The sequence below is a fragment of the Meles meles genome, chromosome 14, assembly GCF_922984935.1.
Source record: "Meles meles chromosome 14, mMelMel3.1 paternal haplotype, whole genome shotgun sequence".
NCBI lineage: Eukaryota > Metazoa > Chordata > Mammalia > Carnivora > Mustelidae > Meles > Meles meles.
Genome location: NC_060079.1, coordinates 33,994,551 through 34,011,921, shown reverse-complemented (window position 1 = coordinate 34,011,921; position 17,371 = coordinate 33,994,551).

Here is a 17,371-nt window from a genome sequence, read left to right as displayed (position 1 = left end):
TATATTTAGAATTAGAATATAAGAAATAGCTTACAAAGTATTTCAACCTCAGAGTTTTTAATATACATTTTGAAACTAAGTATTTGTGTCTTATTTAGATATTTCATTTTATGTTCAATTCTAATCTTTAAGGATATTCTCTCTCACTAAAAGCATTTTATTTATTTTGGGTGACGACCTGCAGAAGTTCCCTACCTTTTTTTTTTTTTTTGCAAGTGGCAAGGTTTAATGACAACTATATTAATGGTAACACAAATTACAGGAAAAAAAAAAACCTAAATGCAGCATAAGATTAACCTATATATTATATTCTTTTGTGTTCTTTTAGTGACAAGAATTGGTAATGGGTCCATACTTTTTCTAATAAACATGAGCAGAGATACTAATGATACACTGAGTTCTCTATGATTGGATCGAGAGGATAAAAAAAAGATAAACCATTTATTCTAGGTTAATGTACTTCTATTTCCATAATCATTTTAATTATACATGTCAGAAACAAAAGTTTTATCTAAGGAATCTAACGTTGGATTTAAAGAATATCTTTAGCTTGAAGAAGAATATGTACAGGTTCAAACTTACACTTTCATATGCCATCTCCAGTCTTGGAATGAGAAATGAAGGGTTTTCACAGTCAAGGGCATTGAACGACTAATTTCTTTTTGTCTAGCTTTTTTTTCTTTTGATAAATATTTTCCAGTTTTAGTTTTCTGTTCATAGCTTTATTTTACATTTCATGTTATTTAAATTTTCTTATTGAAGGGCATGTGAGAATAAGGTTAAAAGTACTGCAATTTGGGGACCTGGGTGGCTCAGTGGGTTAAGCCTCTGCCTTCGGCTCAGGTCATAATCCCGGGGTCCTGGGATCAAGCCCCGCATCGGGCTCTCTGCTCAGCAGGGAGCCTGCTTCCTCCTCTCTCTCTTTGCCTGCCTCTCTGCCTACTTGTGATATCCTTCTCTGTCAAATAAATAAATAAAATCTTTTTAAAAAAAAAGTACTGCAATTTTGGTCAATAATCCTTATTATATATCCACAGAATACAATGAGTATATGTGTTTGTAATAAGAAACTGAAGAAATAAAAATCACAATTCCACCTCTTTGAGAAGCACAGTTTTTATCCATACAGCTGCATCTCGCTTTGAAAGGAGATAGACATCTTAAAAGCCCCATGCAAAACAAGCTATAAACAGAGCTGCAGGTTTAAATGCATAAGAGTTCATTACTAAAAGAGATCCCACAGCCAATTAAAAGTTAGGTTATTTTATTAACCTTATTTAGCTTACAGACCCGTTATATATAGTTACTGACGGTGATATAAGAATACTTAGAGGTAGCAGTATAAGGTCAAGTTCATCAAAAATGTGTCCATGGAGGAGCAATTGATATTACTGAAAAAAAGAACTGATTATCCAACAGAGATCAATAAGAAACATGTTACAGAAAAATTTTACTAATCTGTCTGATAGAACTCATCTCATAGGCTCTTGTTTTCTTTTCTTTTCGTTTATTGGCACTTGGGTGTTTAAATGACCTACTCTTGGAAGTCAGAAAATCTTGGCCCTAGGAGGATTTTGTTTGGCATGAATAGCATTTTTTAAATTTTAATAACTTTGTATGGGGCAGAGAATCCCCAGTTTATCTAGTTCTTAGGCTCTATGTTGTCATACATTCAGACTGAAGAAATTTAGGTTTACTGTCCTCCATTATAATCCTTACATTAGTTGAGAGCCTACTATGTGCAATAAGGCTATAGAAGAGGGATATAATTCTTACCTTCATATAGAGCTTACAGTCTGTTAGTGGAATAGATAAAAAATAAATAATTACATAATTAAACTGAACTGATATTAAGTACCTCAAAGGAAATTACACATGAAATTAGAAGTTTAACAATAGGATTTGAATGAGAAAAGTAACACTTAAGCTAAAACTTAAAGAATTAGTTAGGAAATCCGAGGAAGGGCTATCCAGGCACTGTGCCCATTTTCCTAATGAGGAAAATGAGGTCTGGAGAGACTAAATGACATTCATGACCAATTAATAGAGGAAGAAAATTCAGGTCTCCTGGCTCCCAGGATGACATTCTTTTCACTGTCAAGTGTTTTTAGCATCCATTTAAAATGATTCAATCCTATAAATGCAAGGCTTTTGTATACTAAAGCTTGCAGATGTATGAACTATTTCAAAAAAATTAAATGAGCAGAGATAAGTTGATTGCCTCTCATTGTTTTATTGGGTCTTCTCTAATTGTCACAGCTAAAGACCATAGGAAAAAATGAGACAATTCATTAATTAGAATTAGTTTTTACCCCCTTTAACTAGTTAAAGTATTTGTGAAAGATGTTCCTTTATTATCACCTGAAATAAAAGTGCATTTCTGTATAATGTTTCCTTTTTATATTAAAAAAAACTAAGAAAATTTTAATTTGGACACAGAAAGTAAAACATTCACATGCCCAAACTAGAAACAATACGAAGGCTGTGTTTCAGTGAGCGTATGATCTATTACATTGGATAGAACTCTAATTAATAAATATGTCAATTTTTCTTTACTGTGGTTCTAGATATGATATTCATTGTGCTTTAGAACACATGATTACTGTCTTGTTAATTTTGCACATTCTAACTGGTGTAAGGTGGTATCTCGATGTGGTTTTGATTTACCCTAAAGATACAGATGTAGTGAAAAGAAGGGCCATATATACCCCAATGTTCATAGCAGCAATGGCTACAATCGCCAAACTGTGGAAAGAGCCAAGTTGCCCTTCAACAGACGAATGGATAAAGAAGATATGTTCCATATATCCAATGGAGTATTATGCCTCCATCAGAAAGGATGAATACCCAACTTTATATCAACATGGACGGGACTGGAAGAGATTATGCTGAGTAAAGTAAGTCAAGCAGAGAAAGTCAATTATCATATGGTTTCACTTACCTGTGGGGCATAAGAATAACATGGAGGACTTTGGGAGAAGGAAAGGAAAAGTGAACTGGGGGAAATCGGAGGGGGAGATGAAGCATGAGAGACTGTGGACTCTGAGAAACAAACTGAGGGTTTTGGAGGGGAAGAGGGGTAGGGAGTTAGGTGAGCCTGGTTGTGGGTATTAAGGAGGGCGCATATTGCATGGAGCACTGGGTGTGGTACATAAACAATGAATCTCGAAACACTGAAAGAATAAAATTAAATTTAAAAAAAAACGTGATTATATGTCACACGTTTGATCGAAAGAAGTCAAAATCTCTAGTCTTCCTATGTGCACTTAGAATGCATGTGATCACCCAGAGGCACTGTGATAATAATTATTGATGTCAGATTTCTTTTTTAAAATATTTTATTTATTTATTTGACAGAGAGAGAAGTCACAAGTAGGCAGAGAGGAAGGCAGAGAGAGAAGGAGAAACAGGCTCCCCACCCAGCAAAGAGCCCGATGCGGGGCTCGATCCCAGGACCCCGAGATCATGACCCGAGCCGAAGGCAGAGACTTAAACCACTGAGCCACCCAGGCGCCCCTGATGTCAGATTTCTTAAGGGCAGTTTTTCTAGTCTTGGGCTCCTGTTATTGCCCTGAGAATTCTGTCCATTGAAAGGGCATCTTTAAATCAGTGAACCACAAATAATAACTTTTATAATCTTGTGATTTTTTTTTTATACAACTTAAACTAGCCTGAGAAATAACAGTGTCAATTCCTTTACCCCAGTACGATGCCTGCTTCCCTGATTCAGGCAAATAGTGGACAGAGGTTCTAAAAGCTAAATGTATCCAAATCTACTCAATTTCCTACTTACAAATATGGGATATATGGGAAGAGAGTGTAAACAAACAAACAAACAAACATTTATTGTGTATACCACTTTTGCTAGGCTTTCTTTTTGATACAAAATGTATGTTAATTTATTTAAACTTCATACGAACCCTGTAAGGGACATATTATTAACCTCATGTTATAGATGAGAAAACCAGTGTACAAAGAGCTTAATAAATTAGCCCCAGTTTTATAGATTCTGAAGAATTAGAACTCAGGCAGATGATTCCATGGTTGCTGTCCACTGTACCTATTGAAGATATCTTTGGAATCAGCCTGCATTCAAATCTGGATCTCTAAAATTTACCAGTTGTGAGACCTTGGATAATCTAATTCTTTTCTCTGAAAATCAATTTCTTTTTCTGTAAAATGAGAATAATAATACTGCCTACCTCAGATGGTTACTGGGGGGTATGGACTGTGATAGTCTGTGTGAAGCACTTTAGCAGTGTCTGATAGCACAGAGAGCCCTCAAAGTACTTAACTCCCATAATCACTGTTTTGTTATTATAAGCTGGGAATGTCCTTATCAGCCCTCTGTCCACTCATGCCAAGAAAGAGGCTATATGTCCTCCAAGAGACCTTGGTGTAAACAGTGATCAAAATCTGAAATATCCTCTATTTTAAATATCCTTAAACTGAAGTTACAAGACATAAAATCATTCTGAGTAACATCAAATTAAACAGACAAACAAAAAACACTTCCATTGATTGACCTAATAGAATTTCAGCTTATAAAGGGGTTTCTTTGACAGGTCAAACTAGTTATTGATTCATTTCCTTGCCTTAAGTCTCTCCTCTCTCCACCCTGAACAAAGATTTACTGTTCTAAAGAAAAAAATTAAAAATAGAATTATCATATGATCTAGTAATTCCACTACTGGGTATTTATTCTTACTGTAACCTTATTAAACAGCCAAGATATGGACACAACACAAATGTCCATTGATAAATGAAAAGATAAAGAAGACTGGTGTGTGGAATATTACTCATCCATAAAAAAGAATATCTTGCCATTTGTAACAACAGGGATGGACCTACAGGGTATAATGCTAAGTGAAATAAGTCAGAGAAAGACAAATGCCATATGATCTCACTCATGTGGAATTTAAGAAACAAAATACGACAAATAAAGAAAAAAAAGGAAAAAAAAAAAACAACCCCAAAGCCTGACTCTTAAATACATATAACTGGTGGTCCTGGAGGGGAGGTGGGTGGAGGGATGGGTGAAACAGATAAAGGATATTAAAAGTACACTTATCTTGAGAACTGAGAAATGTATAGAATTGTTGAATCATACTGTACACCTGAAACTAATATAATACTATATGTTAATTATACTTCAATAAACCCCCAAATACTTGTTTTTATGAGAGACAGTCCCATTATCCTTATTATTGGCTCTTATTTCTTCCATGGTATGGAGATAATTGCAATGCTCCGTGATAAAGACAATGAGAATACAGAGTGTAGCAACAGCAACCAAGAAGAAAAGGAGAAGTCAGAGACTTATTACAAATATGCCTTTGTTCCAATCCTGCGAAGGATCAAGGGGTATAATAGCACAAAGTGAAGAACAATTGATTCTCCTAGCTTAGAAGAACAAATATGTATTGATGCCAATATGGGAGATAGAAGGAGAAGAGAAAGAGAAGATGGAAAGTTAACACACTTTCGAGTGTGTTGAGAGTCTAATCTCAGAATAAAGTGTCAAGGCTGAAGATTAAGATTGAGGGTTACCAACTATATATGTAGACATCACAGTCAATGGAGTGGATAAAACTTCTTGGGAGAGAGTCCATCAATTCTCACTATAGAATCCTGCATTCTATACAATTTATGTTCATTTATTAAATGGAGTAATTATTCCAGTCCTATCGTTTAGAGCCCATCCTATTTGACTCACATAGAAAGGAAAAGAAAAAGAGAGGATCCCAACCATTGCGCACTATCAATGACCAGAATATCAAAGCAAAATTTATGGTAACTATCCCTTGCCAACTTCCATATACCATTCCTTCCTGGCCTTTTATAACTTCTCTTTTCATTAACGGTAAATGATCATCATGTTCCTTTTAACTTGGTTTTATCTATACATCAATTATAATCTATAGAAAGTGATGAGGCATGGATACAGTGTGCACCTCCCTAGTTTCAGAATCCTACAGGACTGGTCTGTACTCCAAAACTTGGGAAAGGTGGGCGTATTACTGCTGAACTGATATTTCATTTATCCACAGTTTGACCTATGCCACAGCTTCATCTCATTCCTACAGATGCACTACCCTGACTTTTTTCCTCCTGGCATATAATCAATATAGTAAGGGCATTATTCATGTTTTCCACATCTATGTGAAGTCAAAAGTTCCTAAGTTCACCACAAATCTGCAGGGCCCTCCTGCTGACCAGACCTGAACTCTTACGTGAAGACTGTCCTCTGTTAAAATATTTAATGTAAAGTTGATTTCATAATGAGGCTCTGGTCCTACAGTATCAAAATAAATCTTCTAGGAAACGTGTTTTTTTTCCCCCCATTTTATTTATTTTTTTCAGCATAACAGTATTCATTGTTTTTGCACAACACCCAGTGCTCCATGCAAAACGTGCCCTCCCTATTACCCACCACCTGTTCCCCCAACCTCCCACCCCTGACCCTTCAAAACCCTCAGGTTGTTTTTCAGAGTCCATAGTCTCTTATGGTTTGCCTCCCCTCCCCAATGTCCATAGCCCCCTCCCCCTCTCCCAATCCCACCTCCCCCCAGCAACCCCCAGTTTGTTTTGTGAGATTAAGAGTCATTTATGGTTTGTCTCCTAGGAAACGTGTTTTAAGTGAATTGCTCGAGATATTTCTCCTTCTCTGTTATATAGGCAAAGCTGTTGCTAGCTCTTTAATCAATTTTGAAATAAGAGATAAGTGACTACGATGTAAAAAGCCATCCAATCACTTTGTGAGGTTATCCTAATAAAAATAAAGAGCTTCAGTTTACAAATTCTATAATTTGACTGGCTCTGAATTATAAATGCCAATTCTTATCCTACAAATGCAAACTCACTGAGGGAATATCAATGGAAAACAATTACCAGGTGGATTTTTGTTCTCTGGTTCCACAAAATAAAATACATTTAGTGTTTTCAAATCAATGCTGGAGGAAATGTCAAGACGGGGGTACACATTTACTCATTTTGCAGAGATGTCTAAAGCTATTAACTTTCTGCACTTTAATTAGAAAAGCAATGCAAAACTATTCCATTGCTCAACTGTAGGAAATTCAAGGCATTTGGTATTGGGAAAGAGTCCTGAATTTGTGAAGTCTTATAGATCCAAATATATTTTTAGTATAATGGCAACAGTTACTAAAAATGCATTTCTATTTTTATGGCTATAAGTTTGACTTTTTAAGAATAAACCCTAGGCATACAAAGATAATGGATATTGAAAGAGGAAGGTAATTATAGGAAAAGTGGGATGCTTAGGCAGTTTTAAAAATGATACAATTTAAATTTTCTTACACAATGTATGAAACCACTGGGTTTTCAAGTTAGTTTTAGGGTGGGAATTGCCATGGCTGCTAAAGTATTTCTTGAAGATCATTATTAACAGATTGTGAATTCTCCTGTTTGCTTGAGTTGCATTTTCTTTTCTCTCATATGCAATTATTTAAGAATGAAACACTGTTCTGATGTTCAGTTACACTGAGAGAATTAATATGCCATATGCCTTAAGCCTGAGACATTTTCTGTTACTGTCAATGCTCAGATAGGAGTATAAGGAAAGGGACCTAGAGTATTTTATGCCTCATGGTAATCCTTATTCCTTTATTAAAATTTTTCTCCTCACATTGTGCCTCACAGATAAGCGATGGAGATAAATGGAGAGCTAAAGGAGATGCGGGGAGAGAGAAAATCAAGCAGAAGAAATAATGCTTTGAGATATCTGACACCTTTGGAAATTCCTGTGGAGAATCTCTGATGCCACAGGAGAACAGAAGGGTCACTGTTCCTTTCCACCAATTTTGAAAGTGCTTTTCTGAGTGTTTATTAGAATTCCTTGTTTAACTGAGTATTGCAAAACAGACTATTGATTGCTCTCTTTCTTTTGTAAGGAAAAATCCAATTCCTGACCTGAGACTGTGAGATGGAGCAAAAAGATCTCCAAATACATGTCCAGGAGAAGAACTGTGTGCCGCCTTGAAGATAAATAAAAATTCTCTGTTTAATTCATTCAAGGTCAGTAGTTACTGAATTCTAGCTGGAGGCCATATATTTTGTGAGGATGGAGGTAAATGTGACAGAGATCCTGCCTTGTAAAAACGTATGCCAGGAATTCTGGTGGAATTGATACAAGTGATGCAGCTAATGGATTCCAAGGCCAAATTTCGAAGCCTACATTGTTTGCTTACTTTTATGGTTTTGATACCAAGTTTAATAGGAACAGCATGGACTTTGGGGTTAGATGGTCCTGATCATTTTACTAACCTCCTCTTAGCATCGGCTTTCTCATCCGTGAAATAAAACTGTCATCTGTGGTACCCTCATGTTGGCTCTGCCTGGAATTTTTACCTTTCTTTTAACTACAAAAATCAAAATGGTTACTATAAAAAAGTAAAAGATACAAAATAAAAAATTCTCATGCAAAGTTCTTCACTTTTGTCATCCATTACATTCCTACTACCAGAAGTTAACTTTGACAAACAGATTGAGGTGTGCTGGAGTTTATTAAAAAAAAAAAAAATCAGCCTCTGGACAGATAAGAACTGCAGAATATATCAACCCTGAAGAACCTTTCATTTATTAGAATTAAGTAGAATTCTTTCAAAGTAGAAAAAATACTTTATTGGTGGTATGTATCTTAGAATGTGATAAGAGCAGTGCTAATACAAGTATATGCTTATTGTTTAAAATAGAATTTTCCTTGTATTAGTTAAACATGCTTCTCCAAAGCAAGCATCCATCAGCCTTGGATGATGGATGGAGATAGATATGTTTCAGTTTAATGTAGTTGTTATCATATGTGGCTCAGGAAACAAGTGGACAAGATTCAGATTTCGACTCCTCAATTTACTGAATATATGAATATGGGAAATTTCCCTAGGCTCTCTGTTTCTTAGTTTCTTCATTATATAATGACTTAATCATAACACCTACTTCATAAAGTCGTTGTGAATGTTAAATGATTTCAGCCATGTAAAGCAATGGCCTAAGGGAAACACTCAATAAATGTTAGCAATTATTTTCCCTAATAAAATAGAATTGATGAAATTAATGGTGGTCAAATAAAAAATAAATTATTAATAAAGTTCCTTTTCTCCTTTCTGATACCATAAAAAATTGTCAATTAAAATTATTAATACAATAAAATGTTTAAAATATGTGTACAAACCACCATTTAAGTACATTATCTCACATTCTGGAGAATTCACACAAATTTAGTAATAAGGTGGCAAATGGAATATTTTCCCTCTGGGCTCTTACTACAACTTTTTGATTCATCTGCTTTCATTATTTAAAAAAAGTTATAAATAAAGGTTTTCCTAATAAAGGGTAATGTGTCTATTTAAGTTATTAAAGTACTTATGTTCCTTATATCGTTTTGACGTGAAGTTTACTATACTACTTGATTTTTTTCTTACTAGTATACTTTTATCAGAGTGCTCTTTTTTCCCCTACACCAAATCAAGCAGCTGTCACACTTACTAACTCATGCAACCGTTTATAAACTAAGCCAACAATATAATGACAGGGAATCAATCTAAAATTGTAGATAATATGGACATAATAATTTTGTGTCCTTGAACATGGAGAGTCTTTTTTTTAAGATAAGGGATTATTTAGTACTTAAAACTGAACAATGGTTATAACTGTATTTGAAGATAAAAAATATTGTCCTATGTTCTCAGCCTACAGTCACCTTTTACATCTTATAAATCTTTGTACACATAAATATAAAAAGTTTTGATTGTTAAAGTAAAAAAAAAGCTATAGTTATTTCAATCTGGTGGTTCTATGAATTTTAATAGCTGACAATAATTAAAATATAAAGACTTGCCATTTGCGACGACGTGGATGGAACTAGAGGGTATCATGCTTAGTGAAATAAGTCAATCGGAGAAAGACAACTATTATATGATCTTCCTGATATGAGGACATGGAGATGCAACATGGGGGGTTAGGGGGATAGGAGAAGAATAAATGAAGACAAACACTATTTTTCATGTAATGTTTCAACAATATTGTTTTATATACACAAAAACAGAGAACCTGGGCAACTGTGATTCAATTCCTAGAACTACAATTTTCAAGCCATTTGAACTAGTAGCAGATTACCTGCTCACTCTCAGGGCTTTTTTTAAACATACAAAATGGAGATGACAATAATATCTATTTGAGGGAAATTCATATAAAGTGTCTAACAGTGATTGAATATACTAAACATGCCATTCATATTTGCTACAATTACTGTATTTGCATATATACAGTTCTCTGAAGATAATATTATTACTATTGTTTCTGTTAAAATGAATGATTTTTCACTTAAACTGTTGATAATTTTGTATCTCAGTTTACTGCATCCTGAACTGATGTGCCCCAGCTTATGGACAAGATTTATCAATGTCCATATAGTTAATTACATTCCCAACCTTTGGGTCATTAGTACTTTATGACGGTGAATTTTGAAAATCACATTATGAAGTATTTTCTGCTTTGACTTGTCTGCTGAAGTTCAAGTTTTATCCTTACAACCACCCTGGTCACACAAGACCTGAGTTCAGAAAGAACATCCTTACAACCACCCTGGTCACACAAGACCTGAGTTCAGAAAGAACATCCCTTGATCATTGAGTTGGAAAATTCCAGCACGAATACTCTGGTGAAGGAAGCTTTTGTCAATATGGAAAGATAAACATAAAACATTGAAATGCATAGAAATCAGGACATTTTTCAGAGAAGTGAAGGCAATCCATACTGCATTAAAAATCACTGAAATAAAGATCAGAAATTAATTACTTCAAATTGTCTAAGCTCAATTTTTTCCCATATAATATATCTACCCCATTGTTTGAAAATTTGCAATAAGTCACCCACAGGAATTGTGGTTCTAGAGCTCAAGAATGAAGTTGGGGTAATATTCTTGCCTTCTGCCTATCCATACAATAATAAGATCAATGTGTCAGTCCTTTGGGAGTCACTATGTCCCATAAGAGTTAAAAACTAAAAACTTTTCAATGATTCTCATTGTTTTTGCCTGAAATCCAAATTTCTCTGGTCCCTCCTAGTCCCACTCAAGTACACTGGGTTTCTATTTGTCCAATTTAAACTTTCACAACCAGTTTTTATCAAAATGCATACATACATTTCTCCAATTTATATTTATTTACTTGACTCTTTACATTTGACAAAGTATTAGCTCCTTTAGGGCAGTGGCAATTGAGTTTTATTCAATTTTTACTTTTTAGAAAGGGAGTAGGGCGGGAGAGAGAGATAGAGGAAAAAAAAAATCCTCAGCAGGCTCCATACCCAGAACAGAGCTCAATGTGGGGCTGGATCTCACAATCGTGAGATCATGAACTGAGTCAGAATCAAGACCTGGAGGCTCAACAGACTAAGCCGCCCAGGCACCCCAAGTTTTATTCAAGTTTTAAGTCTTACTTTCAAACACAATGCCTAGTACACCATCAGTACATAATTTACAATATTTTGAAACAAATTAAGTAATCTACTACCATAGATTTGACTACCAACTTAAAGTTAGTATATCCCAAAGCCTTATTTGTGGTCCTAGGGCTCTCTCCCAATTTTTGAATTTGTTTATCTGAATTTCCACTAAACTTTTCACTTAAAGTTTCCTCAAGAACCTCAAAGTTAGCATTTCCAAATGAATGTGTAATTATGTCTCCTTTCCTTCTTCTTATATTAATCTGAATTGGTGGCACATCTATCAAACCAGTCAACCAAGAAGGAAACCTAGTAGCCATTCTTACCTTCTTCATGCATCATTCATATTAGGGAAAGAAAAAAAAATCACAAAAATCTATCTTGTAAATTTGACCATATAACTCTGCTAAGTAAGATTTTTTCATGGATCTCCAGGAGAAATAAAATGAAAAGGGGTTGACAAATCATCTCTGAGGAAAGCAAGAATCAGAGAACATGGGAGAGCTATATTCCACTTTGTATTCCATTTTGATGGAGGGACGGAGGTAGAGTTATGGGGGGTAGCTTTAATGAGGAAAGAAGAAACAAAGCCTGCAGTGCCTACAGAAATTTGAGATGTTAGCCAAAGGCCAGAAAACAGATTTTAGGGGAAACAGAATTAATATTTTCAGAGAATTTACTTTGTGTGCGAAGCATTTTAATATATTACTTCTTTTTCATCACAATAAAGTACTCATCTATATTCCGCATGACTGAAGAGATGTTGTCCAACATAGTACACCAAGATTCTAGTATAGTAAGGCAACTTACAAGGTTCTTCACAACATTGGTTGAAAGAGTAAATAAATATTGGTAAGAAAAATGGAAGTTTCAAAAGGTTAAGTAATATACCAGTGCTTCTGCAACATAAAGTGTTGCAGAATTCAAACCAGTTTCTCTTGTTTCAAAGTCTTGTTTATAATCACTATAATGTATTATATCCTTTAGAGTTAAATACTTTCTATGTCTGAAAGGTTCCAGGCTTCCTGAAATTTCTGCACAGAATTGTTGTAAATAGCAGTAAATCAGTTCAGGGATTAACTTGGGACTAAAGAAGCCAAACCTGTTTACTACTTCTAAACTGTTTAACGAGGAGGATGGAGACAGAGTCCATTGAAGGAAACATACCAAGGAAAAGGCCAAATTTATGACCAGATTTTTTTTTCTTTCTGAGGGTAAGGAAATGCTTTCTATTACAGATTTTCAGAATGTGAGGCTACAACTGGATATGGAAGTGACAATGTTGATGGTAGGGAAAAGTGGGTTTCAGTTCTAAAGTGATTAGAGCTAAAGATAAGCATTGTGAATCACCAACACGGAGCTGAAGCCATGGAAAGAGACTGATGCTCCTTGACAGGGAGTACAAAGGAAGAAGGGAGTTGAGGACATTTCAAGAGATAGCTTCATGGAGAGGATGGAGAAAGAAAGCACCAGCAGAGAACACAAAGGAAGACTACTCGGAGATCTGGTGTTGCTTTTTAATCAAGTGGAAACCACAGAAGTTCAGTAGGTTCAAGCCACCAGAGTTTATCTAGCCATGCGTGTTACCACACCACATGTGTGACTTGTTCATCTTATTATAGTAAGGGAGTGGGATGCAAATAGTCTTCTTAGTTTTAATACTGAATCCCAGCCAGCAGTACTCTCTGGGGTATGCTGTGCCTCTATCATCAGTTCCTCTGGCAGCTATTTGGGTGCTTCAAGTCAAACCCTGAGCAAAATCTGCACCTTTGCTCCCGGTGGCTTTCTCAGATCTTAGTAATGAGGCCAGCAGTGAAACTGGCAAGTAGTAGGGATGATAAATTAATACACACATGTAGATTGAAGCGGTCCTATCCTATCTGCCAGTCACACTCTGCCTGGCCAGCAGCTGCCTGAAATCACTGAAGAACTAAAGAAGTTGGAAAAATGAACACTTCCATATATCGCAAAACAGAGATTTTCAAACATTGGAATCACCTGTAGTGTTTGTAAAAATTTTAATTTCTAGGCCTCAGCTCTAGAGATTCTGAATCAATGGGTCTACCATGGGCCAGGTACCTGCATTCCTAAAGAGCTTATGAATGTTTCTGGTTTTGAATTGTCCTCTGAATATAGATTTTTAAAACACTGTCTTCAATAGCTGATGCTGAGAAAATCTTGTTGATAGAATACATATCTGAGCAGGTACACACTTTTTTGACATCTAAACACCACTTTGATTATTAATGTTTTACTATTAGATCATTCACTTCAAAATAAATGATTAGTGTGCAAATATTATCTCAACCCCTTCGCAACTTAATAGTATTACATGATATTAAATACACTATTGTTTGCTGTCATAGAAAAAGATGACAAAATTAATCAAATTTTGAGAAGACTGAGGACATCATACATCATGACCTAAACAGTCTCACATTTGCACTTTTGATAGATTACTGAGGGGAGCACGTTCAGGAGGCAAGGGCTCTCCACAGAGAATATTCTGCTTCAAATTCGAATCTAAGAATAGATAAGATTCCAGCCAGCTGCAACTGACATGACATGGAGTGAGAGATGCGGAACTTTCAGAAATAATTAGGTCCCAACACATTCAGAATGTTATAAATAATAAATGAAACCTTGAATTGGCTAAAGAAACAGAATTGGTGCTAACTTGAGAGCACAGGTGTTTTGTGTTTGGTATTCCTTGCCTTGCCCATGAGGCAAGTAGACACGTTCAATACAACTTAATGAATCTTCTGGGAAGGCCCCAAATAGATTAGCTCACAGGAGCCCAGTGCAGGAAGTGTCAAAGACTGGCTTACTGTATTGCAATGTGTAGTTGAGAAAGAAGATACACTCTTGAGCATTATTGACTATAGAGACAGAGTAATTCACTGTTATGTACAAAAGCTCAGATAGATCCGTTAAGAACCTTTACTTAGTATCTTCTCAAACACCAAACAAGATTGCCTGGTAGTCACGTTTGTGTGTGTGTGCCTGCTGTTGTTTCTTGTACTTCCATTTTTAAGAGCTGTACTGTCTCATTAAGGTGGTAATCTTAACTTACTTTACAGACTTGAATATTTATTATGGGTCAAGCATTATACTAAGTACTTTGCAAACATTAACTTATCTATTCCTTATAAGCTTTCCATGGACAAAGAAACTGAAGCAAAAAGAGGTTAAGTAACTTACCCAAGGTCACACAGAAAAAAGTGATAGTAACAGATGTGGGAATCTCACTCCACGGATGGCCAGCCTATCACTTTGCTGTGCTGCCCAAGTTCTGATGAACTAGAAGCTTAGCGATTATACACATATGTCCCTATGGACAGAGTGTGGACAAGTTTCCAGAATATATATGAAACAGTGGGTTTATTAAGATGTTTCCATGGTGAATTGAATCACACCACAAAATGTCACTGGTTCTGGGGGAAGGTCAGGAGTTTAGATGTGTCAGACTAATACTGTGTTTATGCTCTTTCTTACCTCTAGGGGTATTTGTTCTCTAATTAAAGACAAGGTGATACAACAAAAACACTAGAATCAAACTGAAGAGACTCTAATTGTTTCCCAATTCTGACATATCTGGTTATATATAATCTTGGGTGATTTCTTTGCTAGACAATTAAATAGGAAAGAGATGCTAGTTGTAGCTTTTGTATGTTACTAGCAGCAGAACACTTCCAAAAAAGCAACCCACACCTTATGCAGAAGCCAATACATAAAATGAATTAAAACAGAATTGTTAGAAAGGGGGTGTTGCATAGTGACTCAGTACTAAATAATTTGGCTTGTTTTAGACTCTCTTTTCTTAGATGATCCTAAGATGATTCACGGTAAATAACTTCACACTTTGCAGTGAATTGTACACTACCCAGAACATATCTGTAAGTTCTGGACTTCCCTGAATTGTTTTCAACCTCCTCATCTCTACTTGTACTACAGTTCTGTTTCCTAACTATGGTTGGCGTTCTAAATTAGACAAGGAAGGGAGTTTTCTTCCAAGAGCTCAGCAACAATCGCTGCTAAATTTTAAACCACACAAAAATAGCTATATAGTCATGGCATATCTCTATGATTTAAATGATTAAAGATATGGCAAAATAACTAAGTATTATGAGCTTTTCCCCAAGGTGGTATCAATGCATGCTTAACGATATTGAATGGTACCCAAAGCCACAACAAAACTACCTTGGACATGACCTCCATCCATTAAAAGGTTATCACTAAAGATGTCAGTGCATCATGCATGAGTGTTAATGACTCTCTAAATGCAGAGAAATCTGGGCGCAATGGAGATAATCTGCTACTACCATCTCATTGGAATTCCCAAGGAAAGGGTAGGGTAATCAAATTGAACAGTAAAAAAGCAATAACAAATGTCAATAGTCAAATCAAAATTTCTCTCATAGCATATATCCATCCTCATGAAATAATGTTCGAACTTCACTAACCACAAACATATTTATATATTCATTTTTACCCACCAAACCAAGGCTAGAAGCACATCTGAACTGAGGTTCCATAAGTATTTGGGGATGTTTTTACAATATCAATGCAACTGGAAAGAGGAATGTTAACATCTCAATGGGGACCATTTCAGTATTAAATAAAAATTCAAAAGCTTTTGCAATAAAACATGTCACATAAATACTATTACTATATGTTTCTCACTATTATGAAACTTGATGAGTTAGAAGAAAAGTCCCTTAGGGTCGATGTGCAGTGAGTTTATCTTTTGATCTTATCAAGTTTTAAATTCTCATGTGTAGACTTTCTTTGAAGAATTATTATGTTGTTAACGATATATTGTAGGCACTATCTTTCTTTGAGGTTAAGTTTTAAAATGTTAGTTTTACCAAAAACATAATCTTAAACCAGTCAAACAAGCAATGCACCACAGAGAAGGACCACAGAGAACTGACTACGTGGGAAGTCATAAGTACTTCACTTGATTGCATGTATACCTGGCTCTCCTGTGGCCAAAACTGATGCCACTTCTTAAACAAATCCTCTCATGGGTAAATGCCTGTGGAGTTCTGTGGCAAACTGCTGTATAATTCTTTGCACATAAGGGAAGTTAAGCTGGAAGTGAACCACAAAAAGCAAGTTCATGACTTGACCTGACTTCTGGGCTAGATTATTCCCAATTTCTGAGTCTCCAGAATTTTCAAGGAGATTGAGAACTCTCAAATAAACACACAATAACTAAGCACAGCATTAAAAACCTGTAGAGTGTATCTTGGGGTTTTGGCTTTGTTTCCCTTTAGTCATTGGGGATCTCAACATAGCTATTATATATATTTCATATTTTGGAAACATTAAAAATATTCTGAGGTAAGCTACAAATCCTGAGTTCTTTGGAAGGTAAAATGCTACCTAAATATTAAGAGAAATAAGAATTATTCTTTTAAGCTTACCGCATAAAACCAGTATAAATGTATATAAGTCATAAGAAAAAAGATTTAGGTCAAGTGTAAATACTATCTTGGCAGTTAAACAATAAGTAAGCTGTTTTGTGGAATAAAAAGTTTCCTTTTGCTGATACTTCTATTCTGATGAGCAGAGAGAGAATCTAGAAACAAGATAATTCATTAGTCCTTATATATTAAATATCTTCTGTGTACCAGGGGCTGGGCTAGGTGTGAATATTATCCAAAGAGCAGCACCTCAGTCTTCCTTAATGCAACTACCAGTTGGGAGGCAGGTTCTGTGGCTAATAAATACATCAAATGAGTTTTCTGCAAGGGCAGGGGCAACTACAGGTGGGTTAGATTCTGTGGGTGGAACAGAGAAAATATGAGCTGTGGACATTGTTTCTCAAGGAGGTTACAATTCAGTTGAAAAGAAAACAGTCACACATAAAACAGTATGAACAGGATCAGTGTTTACTTAAGTA